Source organism: Odocoileus virginianus, chromosome 31, assembly GCF_023699985.2.
Source record: "Odocoileus virginianus isolate 20LAN1187 ecotype Illinois chromosome 31, Ovbor_1.2, whole genome shotgun sequence".
NCBI lineage: Eukaryota > Metazoa > Chordata > Mammalia > Artiodactyla > Cervidae > Odocoileus > Odocoileus virginianus.
In genome coordinates this window covers 15,407,987-15,418,774 of record NC_069704.1, presented here as the reverse complement: position 1 = coordinate 15,418,774, position 10,788 = coordinate 15,407,987, and the positions used below count along the sequence as shown (strand labels likewise).

At 47.8% G+C, this 10,788-nt stretch overlaps 1 protein-coding gene across 6 annotated transcripts in view; it reads left to right on the top strand.

Moving 5' to 3' along the window:
* The first annotated feature begins 2,168 nt into the window (after positions 1 to 2,168).
* ZNF462 (zinc finger protein 462) overlaps positions 2,169 to 10,788 on the top strand; it is a 149,213-nt gene continuing 140,593 nt past the window's right edge. For 2 of the 6 annotated variants that reach the window (XM_070459345.1, XM_070459342.1), the window contains exon 1: positions 2,169 to 3,403. The gene's annotated coding sequence lies outside the window, so the exon portion shown is untranslated. Of the gene's footprint in view, positions 3,404 to 3,657; positions 4,068 to 10,788 lie in introns of those variants that run through there. The other 4 variants (XM_070459344.1, XM_070459346.1, XM_070459347.1 and 1 more) reach the window with 4 other exon arrangements.

Below are 10,788 nucleotides of genomic sequence, written 5' to 3'. Positions count from 1 at the left end.
CCTCTAAACCAGAAGATGGTCTTCTCAAGAGTATCCTGTATTTGGAATGGAAACTGAGCCATTGTCCCTTCCGCCCAAAGCGCCCATTTGAGAAGCCCGAAAGCCACCTATCTCTCCATCGGTCTCTGGATCTCCTCGCTGCCTTTGTCCCTTCTAGACGTGGAGGCTTGGAGAGGAGGTTTAGTTTCCAAGGATTGGAGCGTTTGAAGGGCGGGGCCATCTCCAAGTCCATCTCCCCTTTTTGTCCTCTTCTCCTGGGACGGGAGGGAGGAGCCAGGTCCCCCCGCGGCCGGTTCGGGAGCTATCTCGGTCGCTCGAGGTGAGTCTGAAAGGGCGGCAGCCCGTTTAATTGCAGCGCAGGTTAATTTCTTGAGTTCACCGCAGTCGGTCCGCCAGGCGATTGCCCGGTCTTTGCCAAGTGGGTTTATGAGGTCTGAGGCGTGTTGGGGCGCGCTCACGTTCTCGCGAAAGGCTCCTCCCCGGGGCTCATTCCCCGACTGCGGGAAGCCCTTTGGTGCCCCAGGAGCCCTGCGTTTCCTCTGACCTCGGCGCTTCCTCCTCTCTCCGCACCGCCGGGCTCCCCGCGCCCCTGCCCCCCTGCCCCCAGGGAAGGGCGGTCCCCATCTTAGGACTTCCGACCCAAGCCATCCCAGAAGGTACCTTCACGTCGATGAAGATTTTATCACAGCCTCCAAAACCCGACAGTGATAGGAGCTTTCAACCTGAAATACGAGTGTTATTTTCCCGGTGCAGAGCTTGACAGAAAAAGTCAGCTTTTTATTAAAGACAAAGAGGTAAATTATCAGCCGGGGCAGTGGAGGGACGATGGAGACCTGGCGCGCTTCCTCTCGGTGCCACGAGGAATTTATGGGGGAGCGGCGGCCAGCGCTCAGACATCCCTGGGGTCCTGTGGGGGAGGAGCTCGGGGCAGAAGGACTTTCCCAGGTCCCTCCAGGCAGCTGGAAGGGGGAGTCCTCCCAAGTCTGTACAAAGCCAGGGTCATTTCAGTCCTGCCGAGTCTTACCGTCCTCCTCTCTCCTTTCTTCTTTCTCGGATTCCCGTTTCCCTTTCGCCTCAGAGCTTTCTCCTCCAGGTTTTCCTCTGCCTACTTTTTCTCTTCTCTCTCCCTCCCCCCTCCTTTCTTCTCCACCGCACGCGTAGAGTGTCATTTATTTATTTATTTATCACCCCCGCCATCAACACCCTTTTAGGGCTCCCAAGCTTTTCAATGTGAGTGGGAGGAGAAAAGGGCAGGAAGTGTTGACTGGAAGGGGTTGAAGTCGTGCCTCTGGGTGAGAGATTCTGCCCCGGAATAAACGATTGGGGAAAAGCTGGGAAAAGGAGTCCGATCTGTTTAGGAAACCCCGCTATCTGGTGGGAACCAACTCCGCGCGCGCCTCCTCCTCCCCTTTATTGTATGGGCTTATGGGGATGTCTGCCCGGACTGTTGCTGGGGGTGGGTGGGGTGGGGGGAGGTAGTGAGTATTAGAGGACAATCTTGCCTGGCATCCTCTACACCGCGCCTTCTCCACCGGATGCGCGCTCCCCAATGCAAAGGAATCCAGCAACATCCCCCAATTCAGACGCGGACAAAAGAAACTTTAATTAAGGTCTCTGCCCCGCGCGCTGCGTGTTTCTCTCTCTCTCGAGACTGTTGATGTCCAACTCGAGGATGCGAGAAATAGAAATGGTACAAGCAGCCCATGCCCTTGAACTTCAATTGCTTCTGACTTGCTGTATTGATTTTTTTATACTGTAGGCACCACCTCCCGCCCCCTCCCCCCATCAAATTAAAGCCTTAGGAGACACTGGACTTAGAGAGGAGGTAAACGCACTCCTTTGCAAAATAAATAGTTCAGAACGATTTGTGGGAAATTACACCAAATAAAAATTCAAGGTGTGAAAGCCTCATCTTGGTTTTCTTGTCTTCAACACCATGACACCTTATCATTAGGAGCTCTGATTGTTACTTTCTGAGCCTTTAGATGATCAGCCAGAAAGTGCAAACAACGCCGGGCTGGAGGGTGTAAAGTTATTTAAGTAGGCTTTTTTTCCCCCTTTTGGTGCGCCGTCAAAACACTTCACAAGTTAGGAAAAGAAAGTGGTGGTTCCGAGGCTCAGAATGATGGGTTCTTTCGCTCCCCCAGCCCCCCTCCCCCTCATATCAGAAAAGAAATAAAATGCACAATGAGGCTTTATTTCGGAGGAGAAGACTTCAAAATACGTGCCAGTAATGGACAATTTGAGCTTTTCACTGGAGATACTCACACCGCAAGCTGGAAAGGGATTAAAAAGCCCCACGTGGTTGATCTGGGTTTAGACTTGCAACCTCTAGTTCCCCATGTATGTTCTTTTGCAAAGATTGGCCTCTAGATGGATGCGTGTGAGGGACTCTCTGGGGCCAAGGCTCGGCGCCTCGGGCAGGGCTGATGGTGGGAGCGCTATGAGCGGCCGGGCAGGGTCCTCACTGGGGGCTTCCTCTGCCGGCCCGGGCGGCCGGGTGCCTCCGGGACGCGAGCGCGCACGCCTCAGTCCGGCCGCCGCGCTCCTCGCACCGCCTTCTCCGCAGGTCTTTATTCATCTCATCTGCCTCTTCCCCTTCTCCTCCTCCTCTGCCTCCTTCTCCTCCTCTTCCTCCTCCTCCTCCACCACCTCCTCCTCCGCCGCCGCCACCGCCTCCTCTTACATCTCACTGGCCTGGCTCTGTGTTGCTCGGAGTGACAAAGACAATGTCCCAGCCTTAACTTTGCAACCACCTTGCCTCCTTCTGGGGTTCAGCGAGGGGGAGGGGGGACAGCAGTCGCAGCCTCAGCATCTCCTCCACCTTCTGCTCTTCTCCAGCTCTTGGAGAATTCTTACCGTTCTCCCCCACCTCCAGCCCTTTCCTCATTTTCTTTCTTTTTTTTTCTTCTTCTTCTCTCCCGCACGTTGTTGTTGTTATTAGAAAGGCTTCGCGCACCCCCTGGTGCTCCGGCGTTTTGTGTGGCAGAAGATTGTCTGCCTTCTCTCTTTCTGTCTTGCTTTCTCTCTCCCTCTGGTTGCTCATTATTCAGAGAGAGACACAGAGGGAGGGAGAGAGAGAGAGAGCGCGCGAGGGAAAGGGAGAGGAGAGAGAAGAGGAGAGAGAGAGAGGGAGAGAGTGAGAGGGAGAGGGAGGGAGGGAGAGAGAGGGAGAGAGAGAGACGGATATCTCAGGTCATCTGCAGCTGCAGCGAGTCTGAGGAGCCGAGGAAGGCAGGGAAGATGGCGATCCTCCATTGCTGAGACCCGGCAGAAGCACATGAGACTCCCAAACAACTTCCACAACAATAACCCGAGCAGGAAGAGGAGAAAGAGAAAGAGGATAAGGAGGCGGTGGGGCTGGAGAACCCGAAACACCTCCCGGCGCCGGGACGCTTCTTCTGTAAGTTACTGCAATTAACCAGCACCTCGGGGTGGTCCGAGTGCCGCGGGGAGGAGAGCGCGGGGTGGTGGAGGCACAAACGCGCTCATTCATTCGGCCGAGGAGGGTTGGTGGAGCCGGGAGGAGAGGAAGTCCCCTGCATGGACTGGCTGTTGGAAGAGGAGAAGAAGCGAGAGAGAAGGGGGGGGAGGAGGAGGAGGGAGAGCGAGCTGGAGGGGGAGGAGGAAGAGGAGGAGGAGGAGAAGCGAGGGAGGAAGGGGAGAAGGTGGTGGAGGCGGCTGTGCTTTTCCTGCTGGCTGCTCCTTCTGCTGGGGGGCGGGGGGGAGCGGAGCGCCGTGGCTTAATTAATTTCGTGTAGTTCTAGGGAGAGAAGAGAAAATGAAAGATGAGTGAGAAGAGGGCCGGAGGCTTAGGACGGATGCTCCGGGTGTGGGGACAGGAGTAGGGACAGAGAGGGGGGCGGAGGGCGGGAGTCGAGGAGACCTGAGCCGAGAGAGAGCCGGAGGGAGCAAGCGAGGGGCAGAGGAGGGAGCGCTCCCGGCCGCCCCGACCTGAGCGGGTTGACCTCTTTCTTTCTGTCCCTCTCCTTCTTTCCCCCTCTCTGTCTGCCTGTCCCCAGCCCGATGGCAAAGCCGTGCGGATTGGCACCCCCCCTCTTCCTCAGGTATTTGGCTCGCTCGCTCGCTCGCTCTCTCTCTCTCTCTCCCCGAAGTTGGGATGCGGGGTCGGGATGTGTCGGGGGGTGGCGGCGGCGGCGGTGGTGAGCAGAGAGGCGAGGAGCGGGGGGCGCCGGCCGGGTGGCGGGGCGGTGGGAGTTGGCGGCGGGGGAGGGGGGGGGCGCAGGTTCAGGAGCCGCTGAGGAGCTGTCTCCAGGCTGGGGGTTCAGAAGCGTCTGGTGGAGGAGACAACGGTTTCTGGAGAGGAGAAGCCATTACACACGCTTGGCTCTCCTCTGAGGAAGGGAGAAAGGACCCCCAGGCAGAGGCCCGGGGGTCGCCTGACTCCTGGTGCAGTTCCCAGGGGTCTGCCCTCCTTCCAGGCGCGAGGGGAAGCCGCAGCCGCCCCCCATTGGAGCAGCCCCTCTCTTTCCCTTTCTTTATCTCCCTGTCCTCCATTTGCAAGCTGTCTGCTTTGGTTCCAGTCCAGACTCCAAAACACAAAGCTTCTTCTCACGTTCATTCTCCAGGCTTTTCACCATTCCTGGAGGAACCCTCATTTTCTTTTCATTGTAGCTTCTAACCTACAGAGAGGGAGGGAGGCTGCCTGGAGTTCCTTTTATATTCCTCCCCTACTTTAAAAAAAAAAAAAAAAAGTTTCATTTTTAAGCACGCGTCTGGGATGGGAAAAGACCAACCAGTTGGGGCTTTCTCCCAGGGCTCCCGGGGGCTGTGTCTGAGTCTCTGTGTTGGCTGTTTGGTTTGCTTTGGTTTTGTTTCTGGAGGTGGCTGGCAGGATTTTTGAGGAAGTAACTAGTTTGGTTGAGAGCTGGGAACTGAGTCAGGTAAGCCCATGTCATGTTGTAACTCCACCAGAAAATGGAGGAGAGCGGGTTTCCAGGAGACAAAGCTGAGAAGTGTTTATAAAATTATGGATGTCTCCATTTTGAAGCTCTGTTGGTGATGGCTGGAAGAGGAGGCTTGCCTGCCTTCTCCTTCTCCCTTTCTAGGGGGCGAATCTTGTGGTGGTTCCTCACTATCTGTTCATTATGCAAAGAAATGAGGGGCTTGGAAGGGCTTCTCAGATATTTCTCCCACCCAAGGAGTACTTTCACAAGTTATGGAGGCTTTTGTTTCCATTTTAAAGTAAACTTTTGGAATTTTTTTCTCTCCTTTTGAGTGGACCTGTAGGGTTTTGACCTCCTTTGGGAAAGGCAAGGCAAAACCTTAAACATTTTTCCACTGAGGTCCTTCACAGAACTTTTAAGCTGCTCCAGGTCTCCTGCAAGTCACCAGGAAATGTGATTTCCTCATTGTGAAGATGGTGGTGGCCCTGAGCTGAGATTTTTGGAGTTCTGGGGCTTGATTATCATCATGTTTTGATGCACTGCAAGACTTTATTGTCTGGTTGGGGTTGATTTCTGCAAAACAACAGCAGCAGCAGCAAATCTGGCAAGATCTCAGAGGAACTCTTTAAGACTGGCTGACACCAGTTTCTGGAAGGTCTACATTTCTTTTCAGGATGCTTCATTTGTGTATTAGGCCTTCTTTTAGTTCCTTTGTTTTCCCTTTTCCCTTCCATTCTGCTGGGTTTTTTTTTTTTCCCTTTTCTGTGTTCTCAAGTACTGTAAGTCTTCAGGAATATCAGATGTCTTCTTAACAATGTCACTATGGAAACAAAATTTTAAAATATTATGTCAGTTGAGAAAACCTTCTGTCCAGGTAGCTTCACCTTTCTAATTGGGAGGAATTTATTAGTCTTAGAGGAAGACATTTTGTGAGGATGATTTGAAGAAAGGACCCAAATCTACCCAGTCCACACACACACTGATTGGAGTTCTTCACAGATTAGTTCTAGAGAATGTATGTAATCAATCCCAGTAAAGAACTAAAGCCTGAAATGCTTGAGGAATTTATAAAAGCCAACCATGAAGACGTTTCTTTTCCATTAGATAAGGTAGCCATCTTGAGGATGAGGGAAGATGTTGGAAGAATATTAGATGGACTCTTGAAGATAGGTGAGGAATGCTCCACAGTGGAATGGAGGAGATTCAGAACCAGTTAATTTATTGTAAGGAGGCTGATTGGACCTTGTTTTCAACTAAGGAGGAATATAGAAAGGTACCAGCTTCAACAGAAATAAGGAACATATTGGGTGAGCGACTTATACCAGCTTTTTTCTGGCTTTGCTTTCTCATTATATGTCAGATTTGTGTGTGTATAAAGTTCTTTATGCCTGCAGTATTTTTGTACAGATTGAGGTGGTTTTAGATTCCAGATGTAATTATATTCTGTTGAGTAACTGGGAGCAGTGTCATTCAGTAAATGCACCGTGCTGTGTATGACAACATCACATTTTTTGAACCAAACTGTTGTGTCATTAATTGAGGGTTATTGTTCTTCTGAGAGGTGTGAAAGGAGAGGAGAAATACATGGTTCTTTAGGTGATAATTGTCCATGGTCAATGAAGTAAAACCCTGCTTTTGTAGACATAGATGTATGGTTTTCAGGATTCTCAGTTGATGTGTATACTCATTTAAAAATACTTCTCTTCAGAGCTCTGCTTCTTTATTAATAACCTAGGGCTCTCCAAGAGCACTTAAAAAAAATCTTACTTGCAATCATATCTTTAATTACTCATTTTTAAATGTTATTTTTGATATCATAACTTTTGCTCTTAAGTAGAATGTCATCAATGTTATATTTAAATTTGCTAAAGTATATATGTATATATATGCGTGCTACATGTTCAAACTCAGAAGTTCAAATGCGATGGGATAAAAAGAGTTATTTGGGGAAGTAATTACCAGATAATTTTGCACCTAATTAAGCATATATGTTTATGTAAACATAAATAAATTATTTGTTGATCTTAAAGCAAACTTCTATGATATCTTTGTTGTTGTTGTTGATACCAGGACAACTGGTTAATTACTTCTCTCAGTGGGGGGAAGAATCTGACAAACTGGTTGCCAGTCTAGCAGTTTGACTCTTATTTTTTACTTTTGGTGTTTTTGTATGTAGACAGCCTCAGAGCTGAGCTTTTCAGGAGGGAAAAAAATTAGGTATCTAACAGGCATTTTGGAGTTTGCGAATGTGTTCCAACCTGAGACTCATCCATCTCGGGTGTTCATCACCAAGAGAAGCACCATTATATTCAAGACATGGTTTCTTGCTTTTTTCTAGATATGTGCATTTGAAATGGGACAGTTACTTTGGATAAACCACCGTGAGAGAAATAAAAAAAGTATCCAATGGAACCTTCTCATTTGATGTCAAAACTCAGAGATCCTTTTTGTTTTTGAAACACCAAGTTGATGAGGCTTGGTAGGCAAGCTTTTACCTAATTTGCTCTGATATAATCACAGAGAGAAATCATTCTGGAGACTGTGAAATGTGATGTACCCTGCCATAAAAAATATTCTTGCTGGGTCTTTAGTTTCCATAATCTTTCTCATATTCAATTTATGTCCGCCTAATTCATTGATTACATTCTCCCAGGACTTGGTTTATAACTTTTAGATGAAAACATTATATACATATATATGTGTATATATATTCTTTTTTTCTAGTGAGTCTTCTGTAAGACAATAGGGGAAAAAGAAATCCAACTCTACTAGTGGACTTTAAAGTACTTGTGGTAGTTTTCCTGAAAGGAAAGAACGGTAAAGTTGCCTTGGGAAAGAGTCCCCTTTTCTGTGTGATGGAGTTTAATAAGGTCTAGTCTGTCTTGGATTCCTTCCTAGTGTTGAGATTTCTTGGTTAAGGTAACCTTACTTATCTTCTTTGGTATGTTCCTTCATCAGTCTTATAGTTCACTGCCTCTTGGGACAGAACATTGACAAAGCTGCATTGAGTGTTTCGAGTTGATGGCTAGGAAACAAGCTATTTCTCAATGCCATACTCATAAGGTAGGAAATAATAATGAATTCAGATTGCAAAGGATCTGACATGGGTGGATGATTGGATGGTTGGTATATGGAAACTAAGGAAATTCAGAGGAAATGGGGGGAAATATTTCCAGTGTCTATTACTAAAATCTAGTCAACTGAAAAAAAAAGTCATAATCCATGTGTGTGTGAGTGTGAAAGCAAGTATCTTGTGAAGGTCACATACTTAGGAAGTTGGTGTCTTTGAGAGAAACATTAGGTGGGTGTTGGTGACCTGTTCATTGATTATGAGAAAACAGAGAGGAAAGTAGATAATGTTAGAAGAAAATTCCTCTTTTTGTGTGATATGCCAAGACATCTGGCAGATGTTATGTTGGACCCTAAGGAGCGGACAGTTTAATTTTAGCGCTAGCAAGGAAATGGGAAGTTCTAAGCTCTTTTAATAGCACAAGTCTTAGTTTGGGGAAGGTTGCTTAAAAAAAGAAAGGAAAAGAGGCATTTATTGTAAGATAAAAGAAGGCTGGGGAACATGGGGATTAAACTGAGATTTTGGGGGTGGTGGACAAATGCATTATTTCCCAAGTAGACATTAACACTAAAAATCATGTCAAAGCTGACTGCTTGATAACACCCTAAACAATGAATATGAAGGCAGAACGTCTCATTGAGTTGCTTTGTGCCTTAGATCTTCTCCTTCACCTCTGCCCCTCCCCCTGCATTGGAAGGAGGAGGAAACTGGCGCAGAGGCCTTGCTCAGGTCAGAAAGTTCATTTGTAACAAAGCCAGGCCTAGAACTCAGGTCTAACTCCCACCCCAGTGCCCTTTCTCCTGCCTGTGAGTGTAGCAGTTTGTGAAACACCAGCTGTCCTCTCCAGAGTGCAAGGCTGTCTCAGAAACCCTGAAACCATACGCTAGTGGGGCAGGAGTATTGATTTTTTTTTTTAGTTGGTCTAGCATATTGGGGAGCCTGGCGCCAAGTGTGGTCATTCACAGGAGTAATATGCTCCAGAGGCCCGTTTTGTTCGTGGGACTTGTAGCTCTTGGGTTTGAAGCTGTGCTTTTCTTCTGATTGTCCTCCCCCCAGGACATCCAGGGATGTCATCCAGGGATGGGGAGTTCTTTCAAACGCCCTTCTTTGGAAGTTTGTCTGGGTCTATTGCAACTTCCCATAGTGCCCACAATTGGACTCTGAGGATCTGTTTTGCAACCTGGTACAGATTTCAACTGGCTTCTGGCAGAGATGCCATTTTGTAATACTGATGAATGGCCAAGAGAGTGAAATCCGGTCTTTAGCGATGACTGGTGGCTTCCCAGTGTTCCAGGCTCATCTAAAGATGTGTCCTCCATGTATCTTGTTGAGACCCAGTTCTCTCCTGCAGACCTGTGACTAGCTATTTCCCGTGCCCAATAGACACGATGTCTTCCTTTTAAAATGCTGTTTGGAAGGCACGTGCCACGTTTAACCACGAGAGAGGGATGGGATAGTACTTGAAGGGTGACCGTGGGTTTCCATTCCCCATTCCACTTGGACAAGTGAGAGTAACTTTGTAAAGAAGAAGAGGGATGTTTGGAAGTTTCCACGTTTTCTAAGCTTCTTCCAAACGAAAGCATAAATTCTTAATCCAGGAGGCAGTCTGGAGAAGGTAGGGCTGTATGTGGACTTCTGGCAGAAACACAGTTAACGCTATAAACAGTTGGACCTCACTGTGGCACTCCTCCAGATGAGTTGACTGTCGAAAATAAAATGTTCCAGAAGAACTGGGAGAACAGGAAAGAAGTTAAAACAGCATGGTTTGCATGCCAGTACTGAAGGAAGAAAAAAAGTGGGGTTGGGTTGGGGAGGGGGTGGATTGGAGAGTAGATAATTCTAAGTGGAACTGTCTCTGGGATTTATAAAAGGATGAGAAGTTTCCAAGTGAGGGGAAAAGGCATTTTTATGAATTTAGGTTGCATTGACAGTTGATTAGGAAGCTCTTTGGAATCTTTTGTCCCCTTGAACTTTGTATCAGGAGAACTGCACACACTGGGAATCTGGATTTACGTTTTCTGCTCTGAAATGCTGTTGTCAAATGTATCTGCTTTCTAAGGGATCCTGTCCCTATCGGTTGACCCACGCCTAGGATTTGTAGCCTTGGGATGTGTGGCTCCAACACCAGGTTGGATTTTTCAGGGCTTGGAATGATAAGAGGTAGAGTAGTTTGGGGTGAGAGGTTCCCCGTATGGTTCACCTGCAAAAAGCATTGTGTTTTTTAATTCTGGTGAGCAGATGACTTGGTGTCTTCAAAGCATTTTTGCCTAATTCCTAGCTGGAGACAGCTTTTTTCTTCTTGGGTTATTCTTGGAGAGAAGGTTTCTTTTTGTGCCAGGTCATGGGTATTTTGGTATTGATTTCCTTGCTTTCATGTATTTGCTTGTGTGGTTCACTGCATGTTGCTTCTGAATATTAAGAAAGCACTTCTGTCGGGTCTGACCACAACTTAACCCCCAACTTCATTCAGAGAGCAGAGCCTGCTCCAGAGGGTAACAGGAAGATGGGGGGAGGGAGGGTACTTATTTGTCCAAAAAAAAAAAAAAATCCTTGAAGGCTTCTAAGTAGGTTTTTCACCAAGACGGTGCAAGGAAAGATGAGGAACATTCCACTAGCAAACCCATGGGTCCTGATGAAAATGTTGCAGGATCACTTAGTGGGAAATGAAGCATTTGTCTAAGATGAGGAGCCCAAGACTTAACTTTGGATTGAGATTGGTTTGAACACAAAAGGAGCTGGAAGCCCAGGCGAGACAACTGTGTCAGAAGTAATTAAGCCCAGGATCTGTGGAGAGGCTTAGCTGCCACAGAG